Here is an 18,439-nt window from a genome sequence, read left to right as displayed (position 1 = left end):
TTCTTGGCTCAGAATAGTTCAGCAGTTTACCTCAGACGTAGCATAAACAAGAGACAAATGTTCAACTATTTTTAGCCTTTCTACCGCTAAAAGCTGCAACACCTATACAAGAGCACGAAAACTTCTGTGATAGAAATATTGACGACGAGATAAAAATACTCCCGGGGCCCGTTCGGACATTTCGAACAATTGCCGGTACTGTACGTGATTCAGCTAGTAAGCTTAGAGAAGGTAATATTGAAAGAAGAAGGTGACGCCCTATTCTGTTTTGTGCATAAAGTACAGATAGACAAATTGGCGCCTAAATTACTGAAGGTGAAAACCAAGTGTTACGCACCTTTGTTGTAGCCTACCTTGAAAATATGGATGCACTCCCGCTCAACGTGGCGGCCGTCGAAAGTGCAGAGAAGTGATTGGCCAGTGTTTTTCTTACGAAAGTGTGGCGAAAAGCTTTCATTTATTTGTTTTGCTTTTGTTTTTCAAGGTTCCTTGTTTTTATGGCTCATAGCCGGACTCGTAACCGGCCGAACGAAGGGTGCACTAAGTCATACGGAAAACGAAGGAAGAAAATGAAGCGAAAGTGGAGGTGGTGGGGATGGGTTTTGGTAGCGCATGACGAATATTAGATAATTAGATAATTCTGTTGCCTATTACATAACCTATAGCACAAAGAATCCACCATCCCGGAACATTTGGGACGTCCCCGAAGGCTTTCATATTTGATAGGCGAGTAACTTTCAAGCTGAACAGTAGACAGGCAGAGAATAAACGTCCGCTTCTTCCGCTGACCAGGCTGCCCATACTGCGATGGTGTCGGCGCGATCTTTTTAACGGGTGCCAGAAGTGCACCAAGAACCGCGTGATGCGCCGAGGAAGGTGGCAGAAGCATGAGCCCATCAGCAGCCTTCTGATTGGGCTTCCCAGAACGTTTTCACAGGCGAGTGATTTTCAAGCTGCACAGTAGACAGGCATACAATAAACGTCCGCTTCTTCCGCAAACACCGCTGCCAGCGCCGCAATGGTGGCTGCACTGTCGTTTTTTCCAGTACCAGAAGTGAACCAAGCACCGCGTTATGAGCAGAGGAAGCTCGCCGAAGAAGGAGGACATCATGAGGCTTCTGATGGGACGTCGCGGAACGTTTTCAGAGGCAACTGACTTTCTAGCTGCGAAGTAGGTAGGCATAGAATAAACGTCTGTTCCTTCCGCTGCCCACTCGGTCAATACTACGTGCCAATTACTGCATAATGCAATAAAAATGCACAAAGAAGACAACACGCAGCGCATGTGCTGTGTGTTGCCTCTCTTCGCCTGTCCCGTTCTTACATGCGCATTTTCATGCGCTCTGTTGTCTCCCTTCACTTGTCCCGTCCTTTACAAGCGCATTTTTGATTACATCATGTCAATACACCAACTAGACCTTCAGATCGCTTTGATGAACCAATTATCTACGTAGTACAGAAGTCAAATGTACAAAGCTGTGGGCGAGAGGTGGAGTATCAGCGGCGAAGCGTACCACCGCGCGACCGCAGCAGCTCTGCAACACAGGGCTGGCATGCTGCGCGCTATCTTCCGGTCAGTGGCTTCCGCGCCGCAGGTCAGCAGAGCCTCAGTGCAGGCGCAGGGTTCTTGCCCGTGCAGAACCCGGAAGACGGGAGCCAGCACCTAGCATCAAGCAAATATATGGGTGAGAAGGGGTTGATCAGCGATGAATGTTCCTGCGCAGTGAACACTGCTGCGCAGTGAACACTGCTGCCCTACCACTAGTATCGCCAGCAGTAGGGCAAGCCATTGTTTTCAGCAATAAATTTCGGGGTCCGCAGTTATCTTGACCGGTTGTGAGGAGGAGCTTCTCGCCGTGCTTAGAATTGAGGCAAAATAAGCGCTCGCCCGTGGCCGACGAGGATCACGCGGAGGGGATGGAAGAGGCAGAAGAGAAGCGGAAGCGAGGTGGCAACCAAGGCTATGCAAGGTAGTAACCACTAAGCTTCGGTGAAAAATTACCCCATTAAATTTTTATCTTTATAAATCTGGCCTAGCTTCATCTTCGCAATTCCCTTTCTGCGACAAACTGATACATGCAGAACGTTTCCTGTTTAATAGCAGCAGCTTTTCCTCATTGTGACGATAGCTTCTGGAGTCAACCTTTAGCCGCCTCCACCTTCCGCTATATACTTCAGAGACTCGGTCACCAGGCGCTTCCGCCCTAGGAGTCTGCCACAGAAATGTTGTGTTCGCCCTTGACTCTGATGTTGTGGCGACAGGCCTGTTTTTCTGCTAGCCAGGTAAGCGTTCACATTTCATTTTTCTTCCTGGCTTTACTTTTATATTACACATATTAAAAATGTTCTGTATTTGCTTTATAGTTTTTGAGATCTAAAATAAATTAGGTCACATCCTGATTAACCACAAAGCTGCTTGCCCAATCCCCCACGTGGGTATGTGTCATGGTCTAAGGCAACCAACCAACCAACCATGTCGGAGGCAAGAAGAACGGGGCTATTGGCGAGTTTTCTGCTGGTCGCGAACGTCCAGGAGACCTCAAGGCCGAGCCTCGGCCTCCTCCTGTCATGTCCTGTCCAGTATTCAGGGAGCAGGAAGCAGCGTGTTCGGGCTACTCGGGTGTAAGAAGGAACGCTTTGTTCGGAAGTGACGGGCTGGAGGCCAACGCCCAGGGTACCTCCGCCGTGCGCCTCACCTCCTTACAGACCTTCGAGACAGCCAAGGCATCGAGTGTGCGCAACGCAAACCTCTTCTGTCGCAAATGAACGCACGGGCACCAATTACCCAACCGGACAGAGCCAATGGCTAGCGCTCCGCTAGAGAGCTCCAAAACCACCCACTCCACAAGTGAGCGAGAAATATTTTGGGTATTACTTTCTTTTGGGACATTTAGTCTACGGATTACATATTCTGTGTGCGTAATTTGTGTACGTGTTTGTGCACTCGTCTCGACAAAACAGTCCGTGTCTGATGTCATCTGCTGCGCTTCCTCTACGCTACTTAGCAATATTCTCCTTATGATATAGCAACCTGCTTCACAAACGGCGTTCGCTACAGGACTATCTGCGTAATTTCCAGAGTCGAGGAGGCACTTTTTGTGGGAGAGACATGAACAACTAGCGCCAGAAATAAACGTAGATTTATCAAAATATCTCGCTGTCGGAAAAGAGGTAGGGCTGTCAGGCATCGAGCTGAAAGACTGGTTACAAAGATAGGCGAAGCTGCCCGAGAAGAAAGAGCTATACTGAGATTAGCTGAAATTTACCGGCTTGAGCCCGAACGTGACGAGCTAGACCGCGACATACAGCTCCAAGAAAGGAAGCGCTAGACTCCCGATGTTAGACCTCGAAATTGCAGAGAGAAAGCGCTGCATCGCAGACCAAGTGTTCAGCGAAAACATCGAGCCGGACTCACGTGATAGAGAAACACGTGTATCACAGACACACATTAAACGCTGTGCAAAAGAACAGCCAAAAAAAAGGTTTGTGTCCACCGTTCACCAAGGATAAACGCGCGTGCGAAGCGCGGTCAGATCTCCTACTCAAGCATAGGACGGTTGCAGATGCACCGCGTGCAGATGAGCGGAATGCGCCATAGGACAGCAGTCGTATGCAGCCGTGCAGTGAGCTTGATAACCAGCTGGAAACGCACACCCACACAGAGCTATTCGACGGCTGACAATACTCTCAATAAAAGGACAGGGTGTTTGTGCAGGGGCTAGTAGGCTGCGGTAAAAGCATGCAAAAACGCATTAAAGGCCGAAAGCAATGCAACGAGAAAAGGGTTTCAACCTTTCCTTTGCACGCAAAACCAAGTGAGGCAAAAAGATCGAGGAGCCTGCCTGTTGGTGGGGGTAGGTCTAAAGTGAAACGTAGGCTAACCGGAATGTGTAAGGCATGAAAAGGAATAGTGAAACCAGAGGTCCAAAAACTCAAACGGGGAGCAGTGACATAAAGGTCCTGGGTACGCGCCGCAGGGTACTTAGTGCAAGTTGAAAAGTACCCGGTTAGTCCCACTGGTTGCGAGCTCACAAATGGGCCGGAAGGATCGCTCGCAAGGGCATTTTAGCGGATAAACCCGGAATGCGGTGGTATCTAGCCGAACTGTTGAGCCACCATTCTTGCCCTGGGGGCATTACAGATCTGGACACAGCTGGTTCTAAGAAGCAAACTGATGGCATAGCCAAGTATGCGGAGTGGAAGCGCCTCAAAAGTGTAAAAATGAAGCCGAGCCGACGATCAACAAACCGGTATGAACTCACGGAATCACCTTGGCTGGAAATCGGATGCCTTAGAAAAAAGAAATTTGTTTGAGACACTTTATTTTATTGACAGAAAAGTGGTATGTTGTTGCATAATATTTTCAGTGGTTGTACTCTATGAAATGGGTGCGGGCTACTTGATGCCTTAAATTAAGGTCAATCATCTAGACTGTGGAAATTTTTCACATATAGGTAAGTTTGTTGCTTGGTTTGGGTTAAAGGTGTGTTCGTTGGTTTGTTTAGCATAATGTTGGGTCTGTTATTGTTTAGGTGGTTCTTCTGTGTAGCACGCGGTTTCAAAGTGTGAGCACGATTTTGTATTCTAACCAGGTGTATTTTTAGTTTGTGTGCTTCTTGAGATAGTCACCCTATAGACTGCTGGTACTGACTCGTTATGTGAAATTGTGGTGCTGATATTGACGGTGAAGTGCGTGTGTGAAATTTTAGTGCGATGGTCAACCACCATTTCCATTAACTGAATGCTTCACAGGAAATGTCATTTCCCAAAAACACATCTCCTGATGGGGGTACATGTGAGGAGGAGCTTGTGCCACCGCTTAGAATTGGCAAGAAGAAGCGCTTGGCCGTAGCCGATAAGGATCACACGGGGAAGAAGGAATAGGAAGGAGCGAAGCGGAAGCGAGGTATCATGTCGGAGACAAGAAGAGCGGTGTAATCGGCGAGTACTCTGCTCGTCGCGAAAGTCCAGGAGACCTCAAGGCCGAGCCTCGTCCGCCTGCTGTCCTGTCCAGTCTTCTGGGAGCAGGAAGCAGCGTCTTCGAGCCGCTCGGGTGTAAGAAGGAACGAGGTGCTCCTAAGTGACCGGCTGGACGCCAACGCGAACGGTACCTTCGTTGTGAGCCGCACCTTCTAACATATCTTCGATACTGGCAAGGCCTCGAGTGTGCGCAACGCAAACCTCTTCTGTCACAAATGAACGCACGGGCAACAATTACACAACCGGACAGAGCCAATGGCTAGCGCACCGCTCCAGAGCTCCGATGCCACCAACTCCACAATTGAGTGAGAACTATTTTGAGTGGAACTTTCTGTTATGACATTTAGTCTATTGATTAGATTAATCAGTGTGCGCAATTTGTGCACTTGTTTACGTACTGGTCTCGACAACACAGTCCATGTGCCACGTCACCTGCTGCGCTTCCTCTCCGATACTTAGCCATAACCTCCTCATCGTAAAACCACCTGCCTCACACGTGTATTTTTTTCGAATTTCATCAGCGGAGCAAGCAATAAAGCAGGAATGTATCGGGCACCAACTTCCATGAAAATGTTTTAGGGAAGATTACATAAGTTTAACAATTGGCTTTCCGACGTAAAATTGTTTTACCTGCACGAAATTGTCAGGGGGCATGGCGGGTGAATAAAACAAGTTGTGACTCCTTTAGGGTATCAATTACCTTATCTTCTTATTACCTCTTTTTATTTACTGCAGGTAGGCATAATAACGTAATCTCTACACTGCAAAAAATCGTCCGTCAGCCCGATATCCAGCGTTAGATTTGCGAAAATCTACTTTCCCTCAAATCTAAGGCGGGACTATTTCAGTCCTTCGGATGCATCCACCTGGCGCATAGCGGCTGCAAGGCACCGCAATGTCATGCCCCTGTAATGCAGTACTTTATCTCCGCACTGCGCCTCTTCACCGTCCGACGCGTTCATATCAAGCCGAAAAAGTTAGCAATGTTTCTTGTAGCACAAGCGTATTTAAAGTTTCCTTCAATCCTAAAAATGTGGCAAGTTGGAATTCGCTCACTCACACCAGCCGAATGCACTAACGTGAAAGTATCGATAAAACACCTCTCAATTAACCGTGCCACCACATTGGTCTTGCTTAAGCCTTTATTTAACGATATATTTGATTCAGCTGAGTGCAAAATGCTGTTTTTGATTTTTATGTTCCTCGGCTGTTGTCTGAACAACCGGCATTTTCATAACATAGTTGTACGCGCCTATAGCGCTCTCTTACGTCAACATTGTTGCCATTTTTTTTTCTCTTCAGCGAGTTATAACCGTTTCCCTCCCCGTACATTTTGTTTTTTATTTCTTGTTTGGCAGTTTTTTCACCGTTCCGTGATTTTCAAACTGCAAATAGCTGTAATCGGCTAAATTGTTTGCAGTGGCGCGTTGAAACATGTCATGTGCATTCAATTTTGTGGGTATGCACTTGTTCAGTTTTTTTTTGTTCTGTTTTTCTTCTTTGGCACATGTTGTCAATGTGTTTGCTGTTTGTAGCGTGAGCTGCACTGTTTCAGGTTGAGCACTTTCACGCTCCTCCTTGAGAGCTGTGCTGCGCGTGCTCGAGGACCACCGACGTCACACGGTGCACAGCTGGCGCGCCGCAGCCGCCGCTGCGCCAGCCTCAAGGTCTCCTCCTTCCAGAAGAGTGACGTCATAGCCGCCACCCACGCAGACCCAGCGTGTGCCCTGCTGTGCGCCTCCGTTGCGCAGTATCCAAGTCGGACGCTGCGGCTGAGCCGCTGGATAGCGCCTCTCAATTTGTGCGCATGTGCAGAGATATCAGTAGGCGTATGCATATAGCGGGGCGTTTGCCAGTGTGGTGTACCCATAGAGAAGGAGAGCGAAATTGCCGTTCATCGGCGCAGAAGAGCGGAGAATCATAACTTATCGGATTCCGAAGTAGTTCCCTGGAAGTTACGGTTGAACGTAGGAAGACCGAACCGAAGAAGGCTAACCGTGCTGCAAAGACACCGAAGCAAAGTGCGGAATGTCTAGAAATTCGTGTCCCCAGGAGCCTGAGCAACGTGCGCGACAATCTCAGCAGCAGCAAAAACAAAATCGCCGTCAGTGACGAAAAGGCTCGCCGATTCACTGCAAGGATGAAGTCAAGGATGACGTCAAGGTTGATTACGATGATGTTTCAACGTCAATGGCGCAGGCCAAACAAGAGCAACGTTTTTTGATGAATAAGTTACCATTGAAGTTGGTTAAGGGAACACCAATAAAATCAATTAGAGAGTACGAGCACGGATTTCGTAAAGTACCAGGATGAAGACCAAGAGTGGTAAAAAGATCAATAAGGTGGCTTGTGTATGGGACCAGGGGTAAAACTATGGGTGGTATGAGATGAGCTGTAACAAATGAACTTCTGAAAGAAACTTAAATGTGTGCTGAACAGGCAACATGGCACCGTCTCCTAAAAGTATGACGGATGTAAATGAATATGTTGTATTTGAAGTGTTTGCGTCTTGTATTGTTGAGTGCTTTGCATTGAATGAGGATGTGTATCACGGAGGGGCCCTCCCCAAACCTGCTACACAGCGGTCTTGGGGATCCCGTGAGCAGGTGCGAGTGCGTCACACGCGTATGGCTTATGCGCAACCTAGCTAAGCTAACTTAAAAGGGCCTGTTTTGGGTGTCAGTAGTGTATTGTCCCAGGTGTGGTTTTATTCCTTGTAGTTTGCTTTCTGTCCGCTCCAGTCTTCTTGCCATGTTTTACGAAGTTGCTGTCGAATGTATGGCTTGAGATGTGTGTAAGGTAGTGTTGTTATGTTTATTGGGATTCGGAGTGCAGCACTGGTGGTCATTTCATCCGCCAGTTTATTTCCGCGATTGCCAGAGTGGCCTGGCACCAAACACACAGAAGCCCAAAGGTTTGAAGTATACGCCAGCATAATTAAGTTCATGACAAGGTCAACGACATGGTGTTTCAATTACTTTTTGAATGCCAATGTACGGACAACGCTCAGCGCATCTGTATAGATGATGTATTTAGCAATTTGATGTTCAACTATGTGACTTACAACCAACAAAATGCCATATGCTTCGGCCGTAAAAATACTTGTATTTACGTTGCAGGTTCTACCTGCTTTAAAATTGGGTTCATCTGCAGCACGAGACACCGCAGTGAACTTTTTAAATGCATAAACATAAAACTCTGAAATCCTAAATTTATCCTGCAGATACAATAAATCTGCAAAATCCTACTTCTTGGTGTCCTGTTCTTATTGCATTTTAGAAAGACAAGTCACCTGCCACAGGACAAAGATGCCATGCTGCTACAAGATCAGTGTGAGAATATTGGAATGTGTCTCAAATGGAGACCTCATAAACAGTCACCTCCTTCCGCACTCTCTGCCAAAAGGAAACAGAAATGGATGAGCGATTTTAAAAGAGCTATTATGCAGATGTATCATTAAAAACCTGTTTAAAAAAATGGCTGTCCAAAGGGTCAAAAAGCAAACACAGGAGATTGCACTCACCGATACTACGCCCGCTGCCGATCCCCATTGCACCCATATCTGGGACGCCCGGCGAAGCCTCACTAAGAGATTGCAGAGTAATAACATAATCGCACATTGAAGAAACGCAGAAAAGTAAGCCCAAACGTATGCACAAGAACTCCAACGACAGAACTGGCGCAGCTTCTGCTACCAACTAAAGGGCACGTTACACTCAAAAAGGACATGGCACGTGCTTCGCTCTCTTCTCGATCCCACTAATACCCGGCGGCATACGGGCCATAAGAGACAACGCCTCATCAAGAACAGTGATCGCCCTTCGCAATGCCTTCTTGACTCGATCCAGCATCATCTCTTCGGCCACCCAAGCTTCTACCCCCCTCCTCCGGTCAGCCAATATACCGGTAGTTTTAATGAAGACTCCGATGCCCCTTTTACCTTAACGGAACTCACCGCAGTGCTTGCCCGCCTCACACGCAATACCACGACCGGAAAAGATAACATCACATACCACGTACTCCGTAACTTGGATGAGGAGACCCTGCAGAAACTGGCAAGCAGGAACCCTTCCAACAGATTGGCGACATTCAGACATCACCCTCATCTCGAAGCCGAACAAATTCCTAACCCCCCCCCCCACTCTCCGCCCAATCTCGCCGACCTCTTGCCTCGTAAAGCTTCTTGAACACCTGATACATCAATGCCTATCCGATCACTTAGAAAAGCAGAACCTCTGCCCTCTTACTATGTTTGGTTTTCGCCAACAACTTTCCACGCAAGATGTGCTCATCCAGATCAAGGAAGAGGTGCTTGACCACCTCAGACGTACCACCCCGAAGACCATTCTTACATTAGACGTCAAGGGTGCCTTTGACAATGTTACACATAAGGCCATACTAGACAACTTAAACACCACGTGATGTGGACTGCGAACTTTTCAATTCGTCAGTGCCTTCTGCCGAGACAGAACAGCAACTATCCGCCTGGCCCCCCTTACCTCAACTTGTTTCCACACCCTGGCCAAAGGTACTCCCCAGGGTTCGGTTATTTCACCTTTACTCTTTAACATCACCATGCTCCACCTCCCGGCCAAGCTGCAAGAAATCCCTGGAATTCACCACGAGTTCTATGCTGATGATCTCACCATTTGGACAACCCGAGGCTCTAGCGGTGAGCAGCAAGACAGCCTACAGCAAGGTATTGACACAACAATGGAATACCTCCAACCTAGAGGACTAACATGCGAACATACTAAATCTGGCCTTCTCGTTCTTTGTGCTCGTACTAGGGGAAGAAAAGCTAACTCAACTCCCGATTCCTAGGTCAGCATATCCGGCGCTTCCATCCCACAAGCTGCCACGCTTCGCATCTTGGGAGTTCCATTCCATCAAGACGGATCCGAGTCAACTCTCCTACCACAGCTAACCAAGACAGTCTCCAAGCTGACGCATCTCATTCGCCGTATCCGGGGCTCCTCATATGGACTGCGAGAGTCAGACACATGTCGCCTCGTACAAGCCTTGCTCACCAGCCGTATCACTTACGGGACCCCCTTCGTCAATCTGAAAGCCCAAGAGACTAACAAGTTGGACGCCCTCATAAGAAAGACGTACAAATCAGCTCTCAGCCTGCCTACTTACACCGCGAACGAACTTCTCATGAAACTTGGCCTCCACAACACCCTGAATGACCTCATAGAAGCCCAGCGCATGTCTCCGATGCAAAGACTTGCCCTCACCCCCACATGCCATCAGGTTCTTCATAATATAGGCTGAACCCCGCCCCCTGCTCGTCTTAACCTACAGCGCATCCCCCTTTCCATTCGGCAACAACTGAGAACAGCGCCCATACCCAGGCACATGCACCCCATTTTTAACAGGGAGCGAAGACAAGCTCGAGTACGCCACCTCGAGAAGCGTTACGGCAATGACCCGCAGACCCGTTACAAGGATGTTGGGCATCCCTACCCCGATTCTCCGGCTACGCTTGTCACCCTAGACATTTCTGGCAACAACCTTACTGCGGCAACTTACCGAAATATGCCTACACCCGAAGCCGAAGCCCTGGCCATCGCCCATGCCATTACTACACATCGAAATCAGCCTTATCTCACCATCATTAGCGATTCACAGCAAGCCTGCCGCCTTTACCAGGCCGGTCTCGCCCCACAGCTAGCCTTACCCATGCTACGCTGCCTGCCTCCGGACCTAGAAGTGACCATTGTATGGACTCCTGGCCATGCCGGCCTGGTTGGGAATGAAGCGGCTCATGCCGCAGCCCGCGATCTGCACTACCGGGGACTCCCAAATTCAAGAACCGACACTGGGTGCTACCCTCCCACCACTGAAGACACGTTCCCTGCCCTTGATTCCACCTTCTGCTCCATACTGTCCCACTACAGGAACACAAGAAGAATATACCCTCCGCACCACCCGCCCTCCCAACACACCACGCCACCCTTTACCGCCGCCTGCAAACTGAAACCTTCTATATTCACCCCATGCTACACCACATCTCGCCGTCCCTTTTCCCCTACAACTGCCCGCACTGTCACATACCTCTCACGACTTACCACCTTGTTTTCTCTTGTCCTCACCACCCTAACCCGATCCCATCCCCCAACCCTGAGCAGTGGGAGTCCGAGCTAATCAGCTCAGCACCAGAGCGACAGCAAGCCCTGGTGCAACGAGCTCTGGACGCAGCTCCGATTCGCCGCCTCCTGGACTTGGGAAGCTGAGAACATCGTGGTGTGCACAATAAAAGTTTATTCCTCCTGCATTGATGAAATTTTATAAGCATACAAGAAGTCAACTGAAGTTCAATGGTGTGATAAGCACCATTTTCCACACTCTGCGTAAAGACTCTCTACAAACCTCGTACGTATTGCGCCATAAGAAAGGCGAAGCCCCAAGTGAGGCGCAAGGTCGAGTATTTTAAGTGCTGTTTTTGTGGCTGACCCATACACAGCACTCCCAGAGTGCTATCGAGACCCCACAAGGCTTGTAAAAATACGTAAGAGTTCCTTGTCGGTTCCGTAGGACTGATGTGACAAGATTTTAAGAATGTTCATACATATTAGACATTTATGTTTCAGTTGTTTGATGTGAGGGATAAACATAATTTTTTCATCCAACACAACACCTAAAAACTTGTGTTCCTTCCGCACAGGAATCGAAACACCAATAAGGGTAATGTCTGGGTCCTGATGGATCCCACGCTTCTGGGAGAAGACAAGTGCTTTTTTCTGGGTTAGGTTTAAAATCGTTCTTGTCTGCCCAGCTGCCAAGTTTTTTTACAGCGAGCTGGACTAGACTCTCACAGATGTACATATTGGTGATTTAATAGATACCTGGACCCATTGTATATACATTGAATAAGAAATGGTACGTGGCAATGCCTTCCCAAAGGAGTTCTCTTAACTACGAATAGAGTGCAGCTTAGAACTCCGTCTTGCGGAATGCCATTTCCTTTTACATGAAGTCTTGAGAGTGCGCTACCTACTCCCTTGCAAAATGTGCATGATGATGATGATAGTTGGGTTTTATTGGCGCAAGGCCCACTATGGGCAAAGAGCGCAAAAAGGAAGTTACTGAATTGTGATGAGACCGTAAATATAAAACATGTGACTAAAAGTAAAAGTGATGCAAAACAAAAGACAATGGAGATGGCTGGTGTATAGGGCCAGGATGATTACACCTGATATGACAAGAGCTGCAGAAAGTTCACCTCAGCTAAAAACTTAAAAACACGCTGACTAGAAAACATTGGTTTGTCCGCTAAAAAATATGATAGGTGCAAAAGAATGTGTCGTCTGTATAATTCAAGGAAATGTTTGTGTCGTGTTGTGTCAAGTGCTCTGCATGTGATTAGTATGTGGACTACGGATAGGCCCTTTCAACACCTGCTACACATAGGTCCCGAATTTCCAGTGAGCAGGTGGGAGTGCATCCCGTGTGTGTGACCTATCCGCAGCCTAGTCAGAGCGACTTCAGTGTATCTGTTGTGTGAGTCAGTTATGTAGCGTCCCAGTTGTGGTTTTATTACCTGTAGTTTGTTGTCTGTTTGTTGACTCCAGTGTAGTTGCCATGTGTTACGAAGCTGTCGTCTGATGCGTGCCTTTAGGTCGGTGTAAGGTACTGTTGTTATGTCAACTGTAGTCATGAGAGCAGCAGCACCAGCCATTTGATCAGTGGTCTCATTGCCAGGATTCCGACAGTGACCTGGTACCCACCATATGGTTATTTCTAAATCTGAAGCATATGCAGTCATTACGGCCTTTAAAAGAACATTGATTACATAGTTTTTTGACGATCTTCCTGATGACAATGCCTGCACAACGCTTAGAGAATCTGTGTAGACGATGCACTTTGGATTCCTATGTTCAGGATGTGATTTGAAACGAGCAAAATGCCATACGCTTCTGCCGTGTAAATACTGCTGTGAAAATGCTTTGTTTTGGTAACTCTAAAATTTGGTCCGTGCGCTGCACAAGAGACAGTAGAACCAGTTTCAGACGTGTAGCTATAGAATTCTGCGCACCTGTACTTGTCCTGCAGGAACAGGAAGTGCTGGAGAATTGCATTCCTGGGCACCTTATTTTTTCTACAAGATTGAATGACAGGTCGCATGATACAGGACGAAGATGCCATGGTGCGATGAAATTATGAATGGGTGTCGTGTGCGTGTCTGAAAGGGGGACATTGACTGCAGAAGCCTCCTCCCTAACTCTGAGAGGGAACGGTAAGGGAATAGATGGACTGTTTAAAAAGAGTTGTAAATTTGATGTATCTTTCATGATGGGATTACAAGGATGGTTGGTCAGAGACACGATCTTGGATGCATACAACAGGTCAACATACTCCCGCTGATGCCCTAGGCACCATTTGTCACATTTGATATAAAGACTTTCAAAAGGGATAGTGCGGAATGCGCCGCATGAGAGGCGAAGACCAAGATGCAGCTCTGGGTCGAGCATTTTCAGTGCTGTTTTTGTAGACGACGCATACACGACACTGCCGTAGTCGAGCCGAGACCCCACCAACGCTGTGTACAGGCGCAGCAGGAGTTGTTTGTCGGCTCCAGCAGATTGATGTGAGAGGACCTTAAGAATATTCATTGTTTTTAGGCATTAGCATTTGAGCTGTCTGATATGTGGGATGAATGTATGTTTGATACAGCCGGGGAACTCCAGAACAGAACTAAACAAGCGTCTAGACATTTTGGCAGCTAACTATAACAAAGTAGAGGGCCTTCTAGATGAACTAGCGAATGTCTGTTTTCCCAAAAGAGGCTATCCTGCCTAAAAAGACTACAACGGCAAGACAAACAACATGTGCTACCTTAACCAGCCAATCACTAGGGCAGAGCTTACTGAAGACATTGCTTAAGCTAACAGGCACTCAGCCCCTGGGCCAGATCAAATTGGGAACGGTATTCTTCGCAATTTAAATGAATAAGATTATGCGTATCTTCTGCAGGTGATGAATATTGCTTGGGAAAGTAAAACATTGCCGCAGGAGTGGAAGGATGCTATAGTTACTTTCATCCCTAAACCTGGAAAACCTATAGAGATTGGAAATCTGAGACCCATCTCTCTAACATCATGTCAAGGCAAGTTATTAGAACGCATAATCTTGAAACGGTTAGTACGATATTTAAATGAGAAGAATTGCTTGTCGTTCCAGATGATTGGCTTCAGGGAACATATTTCAACTCAAGACGCTCTCCTTCAGATTAAAGAAGGCGGGATCAACAGTCCAATCGCAGCTCAAAATAAAGCCTTTTAGCAGTCGATTTAGCCAAAGCATTCGATAATGTCACACATGACGGCATCCTGGAACAGCTAGAAAAACTGACTGAGGTGACGGTATCTACAACTACGTGAGAAAGTTTTTGAAAGACCGCGCTCTACGCATTGTCCTTGGATCGCACACATAAGAAAATAAAAAGCACCCAAGCAGATGGACCCCACAGAGATCGGTACTGTCACCAACGCTTTTTAACCTAGTCATGTGTGGAGTCGCCAGAAAACTGAATGAAATTCCGGACATAACGTACTCCTTATACGCGGGTGGTATTACAGTATGGATAACTAAGGGTTCTTTGGGGCACATTGAAAGCACGCTGCAAGTAGCACTAAATACAATCGAAGAGGAGGCTAAAAAAAGGCCTCCATTGCTCCCCTGCAAAATCAGAGGTACTTCTCTTAACGAGGCATACCAAGCGAAACCCCCAACGAAAAGTTAATCTGACCTTAGGGGAAATTTCCATCCCACAAAGTGCTGAAATTAAGGTCTTGGGGCTTCGCATTCAAAAAGACGGCAAGTCTTATACCACAACTCAACAACTTTTGAAGCAAGGCAATCACATTTCTCACATGATGAAAAGAATCACCAACCATACTATTAGATTGAAGGAGAAGGAAGCCCTGAGACTGAGGGATGCCCTGATAATTTCCAGGTTTAAATATCACCTCACGTACATAAACCCATTACAAAAAGGAAAACTTAAGCTAGAGGCCCTCATCAGAAAGGCTACCAAGGTTTCCTTAGGAGTACCAATGTCTACTAGCAACGAAGCCCTACTCAGGACAAGTACTCACAATGCGATCGATGAGATCGTTTCAGTTCATTTAGCAAACCAAATTCAAAGACTTTGGTCAACAGAGCAAGGCAGGAACATCCTCAGCAGCACCAATTTTGATCGAACACCTCAAAACGAGGCACAGGAAGTGAAGGGCCTATTTCTCGACAGCAAAACTCGGGACCTACTCAAAGTCGCCCCTTACCCAGAAATATGGATCCCGAAAGGAATGAGGACAGAATACGGCAAAGAGATAATCTTTTACAGAAAAATTTGAAAAGATCTCCAACAAGCCATACAATATACTATGTAGATATTAGTTCCAGCAGAGGAAAGCACAGCATCGTAGTGCTGAACAGAGATCTTCATCCGGCAGTAGCCTGCATTCTCAAAAGTGGCGCCAACATCAACACAGCAGCCATTGAACTCCACGCCATCGCCAGATTCATTAGATACCACGATACCTTCACACCGCATAGTCCGCATGATACAGAACTCCCGGTGATCATTTTCACAGATTCCCCTAGAAGCATGCAGGCAAATTACACTGAATGACATAAATAAAGATACAGCAGATTTATTTAATAGTCACTGTCATTGTCACTACGATATTATTTGGACACCTGTCCACGGGGAGATGTTTGGCAACGTTCGGGCAGACACGCGCGCTCGTGAGTTAAGAATCCGGGCACCGAACCTCTCCCTGGAGAGGTCCAATTGTCGTGGCATCATGAACAATACACTAAGAGACCTTATACCAAACAGAACAGAAATACCTCCACCTCATCGTAACCTAGACAGGCAGCGATCAGTATTACTGAGACAAGCACAGACTAACATGACATGCACCCCAGCTAGACGATATCTTTTCCCTAAAGGAAGAGCACAAGAGCCACCAGTCTGCCAACACTGTGGTGGATATACTAATCAGCAACATATCCTGTGGGAATGTCCTTACACCATTTCCAGCATTCCTCAAAAACGCACTAGAGCTGAGTTCCCCATTCACTGAAGATGACCTGTAATTGGGTTGTCTGAACCGCCTTTGGTTCTAAATAAAGTTTTCTCTCTCTCTCCCTCTCTCGTCGAATAAAATAACTAAAAACTTGTGCTCCTTGTTCACAGGAATTGGCACATTCGCAAGAGTGATGTCTGGGTCCGGGTGGGCGCCACGCCTCCTGGAGAACAGAACACAAGAGCTCTTCGCGGGATTAAGTTTAAAGCCATTGTTGTCAGTCCAGCCGGCAAGTTTTTTGACGCCCAGCTGGACTTGACGTTCGCAGATGGACAGGTTACACGATTTAAAGGATATCTGCACGTCATCTACATACATGGAATAAGAGATTGTAAGTGGCAGTGCCTTTCCAAGAGAGTTCATTTTTACTATGAAGAGAGTGCAGCTCAACACTCCACCTTGTGGCACGCCATTTTCTTGCACGTGAAGATTTGACAGTGCACAACCAACTCTGACGCGAACGGTTCTTTCCGACATATAACTACAAAGGATGTTCAACATGTTCCCCGCAACACCGATTGACCTTTGGTCATTGAGCATACCGTACCGCCAAGCGGTGTCATAGGCTTTCTCTATGTCGAAAAACACCGAAGACAAAATTGTTTATGCACAAAGGCATCCTTTATATACGTTTCAAGAGCTACGAGTTGATCGTTCGTTGATAGCCCCACCCTGAAGCCTGCCTGCCAGCTCTCGAGAAGACCGCTGTACTCGAGGAAGTACACCAGCCTGCGATTTATCATCTTCACGAGAAGCTTGCAGAGGCAGCTGGTCAGGGCAATGTGTCGATAGCTTGCAGGAGAGGAAGGTTCCTTCACTTCTTTCAAGAATGCTACAACTATGGCCTCCCTCCAAGGCTTTGGAATGTGCCCCGAAAGAAATATCTTGTTGTAAAGGTGAAGGAGTGTTACAAGAGTGTCTGTGTGTAAGTGCTGTATCATTGTATATGTAATGTTGTCCGGGTGCTGTAGCTGAGGGTTTACACGTGCTTAGAGCAGCCCTCAGCTCATGTAGTGAAAACAGGGAGTTGTAAGAAGTCTGTGATTTGTTGTCGCGTAGGGACTTCTTTTCACAAGAGGCTTTTTGCTTCAGGAAAGTGTTTCTGTAGTGTGCAGAGCTTGACACGTGTTGAAAGTGTTGTGCAAGTGAGTTAGCCTGATCTTCTAGTGTGTCCCCAGTCGTGCTGACCAAGGGCAGGCTATGTGTTTGTTGTCCTTTAAGTTTACGTATTCGTGTCTATGCCTTGCGTGTGTCTGTGTATGAATTTACGGATGTTATGAAGGAGCGCCAACTATTCCGTTTTGCCTCACTGCGCACGCGCTTTCCCAAGGCCTTTGCTCTTTTAAAAGAAATTAAGTTAGCCGACGTGCGGTACCGGCGAAGGACACCCCACGGCTTGTTCTGGGCTACTCGCGCTCGCCTGTAGTCCTTGTTCCACCAGGGCCTCCTTGGGTTGCGTGGGGCACCGCAGGCATGGGAAATGGACTTTGCGGCGGCGTCGAGGATATGCGCCGTGAGCAGTTTGGTCGCCTCTTCTACGTGTAGGTGTTTTATGGATGTGTAGTGCAATTTAGATGTTTCTGTGAATGTACTCCAGTTTGCCCTTCCCTCATTGAACCTTTTATGAGAGGGGGAAGTGTTTGTGCCTATGCCTATGTATGTCAATTTGGTGGGGAAGTGGTCACTACTATATAGGTTTGTGTGCACATGCCACTCAAAAAATGGGAAAAGAACTGCAAAGCCAAGAGCCAAGTCAAGGTGTGAATAACTTGTTTGTCCTATGTTATAATATGTAGCTTGGTTGCTGTTAAAAAGGCATGCTCCCGATGATAGAAATTTTTCAATTAGGCGACCTCGGGCATCTGTGCGGGAAGAGCCCCAGATTGAATAATGTGCATTGAGGTCGCCTAAGACTAAGTACGGTTCAGGTGTTTGATCTATCAGGGTCTGAAATTAGTGTTCGATAGTTGGTAATCAGGAGTGATATAGAGGGAGCATACCGTTATTAACCTATCATAATTGTTCGAATCGCGACAGCTTAAAGCATGGTGGTTAGGTGGATGGTGTCCCACGCTAAGGATTTTCGGGCTACTATGGCCACACCACCTGAAAAATAAGTGCAAGTGTGCCTGTCTTTTCGAAAAACCGAGTAGCTATTCAAGAAGTTAGTATGTTTACTATTTAGGTGTGTTTCCTGAATACACATGGGACTTGGCTGATGGGAATGAAGTATCTCGTACACATCATCTAGATTGTTGATAAGGTCTCTACAGTTCCATCGAATGATGTTGTCTGTTCCTATTATTTACATTTAGGAATGACTGGAGTGTGTGTGTGTTCATGTGTCGTCTTTCGGGGCT

The sequence above is a fragment of the Haemaphysalis longicornis genome, unplaced genomic scaffold (genome assembly GCF_048455015.1).
Source record: "Haemaphysalis longicornis isolate Haplotype H1 unplaced genomic scaffold, Haemaphysalis longicornis Haplotype H1 scaffold_14, whole genome shotgun sequence".
NCBI classification, from domain to species: domain Eukaryota; kingdom Metazoa; phylum Arthropoda; class Arachnida; order Ixodida; family Ixodidae; genus Haemaphysalis; species Haemaphysalis longicornis.
The sequence above is the reverse complement of the archived record's forward strand: the minus strand, read 5'-3'. Positions refer to the sequence as shown.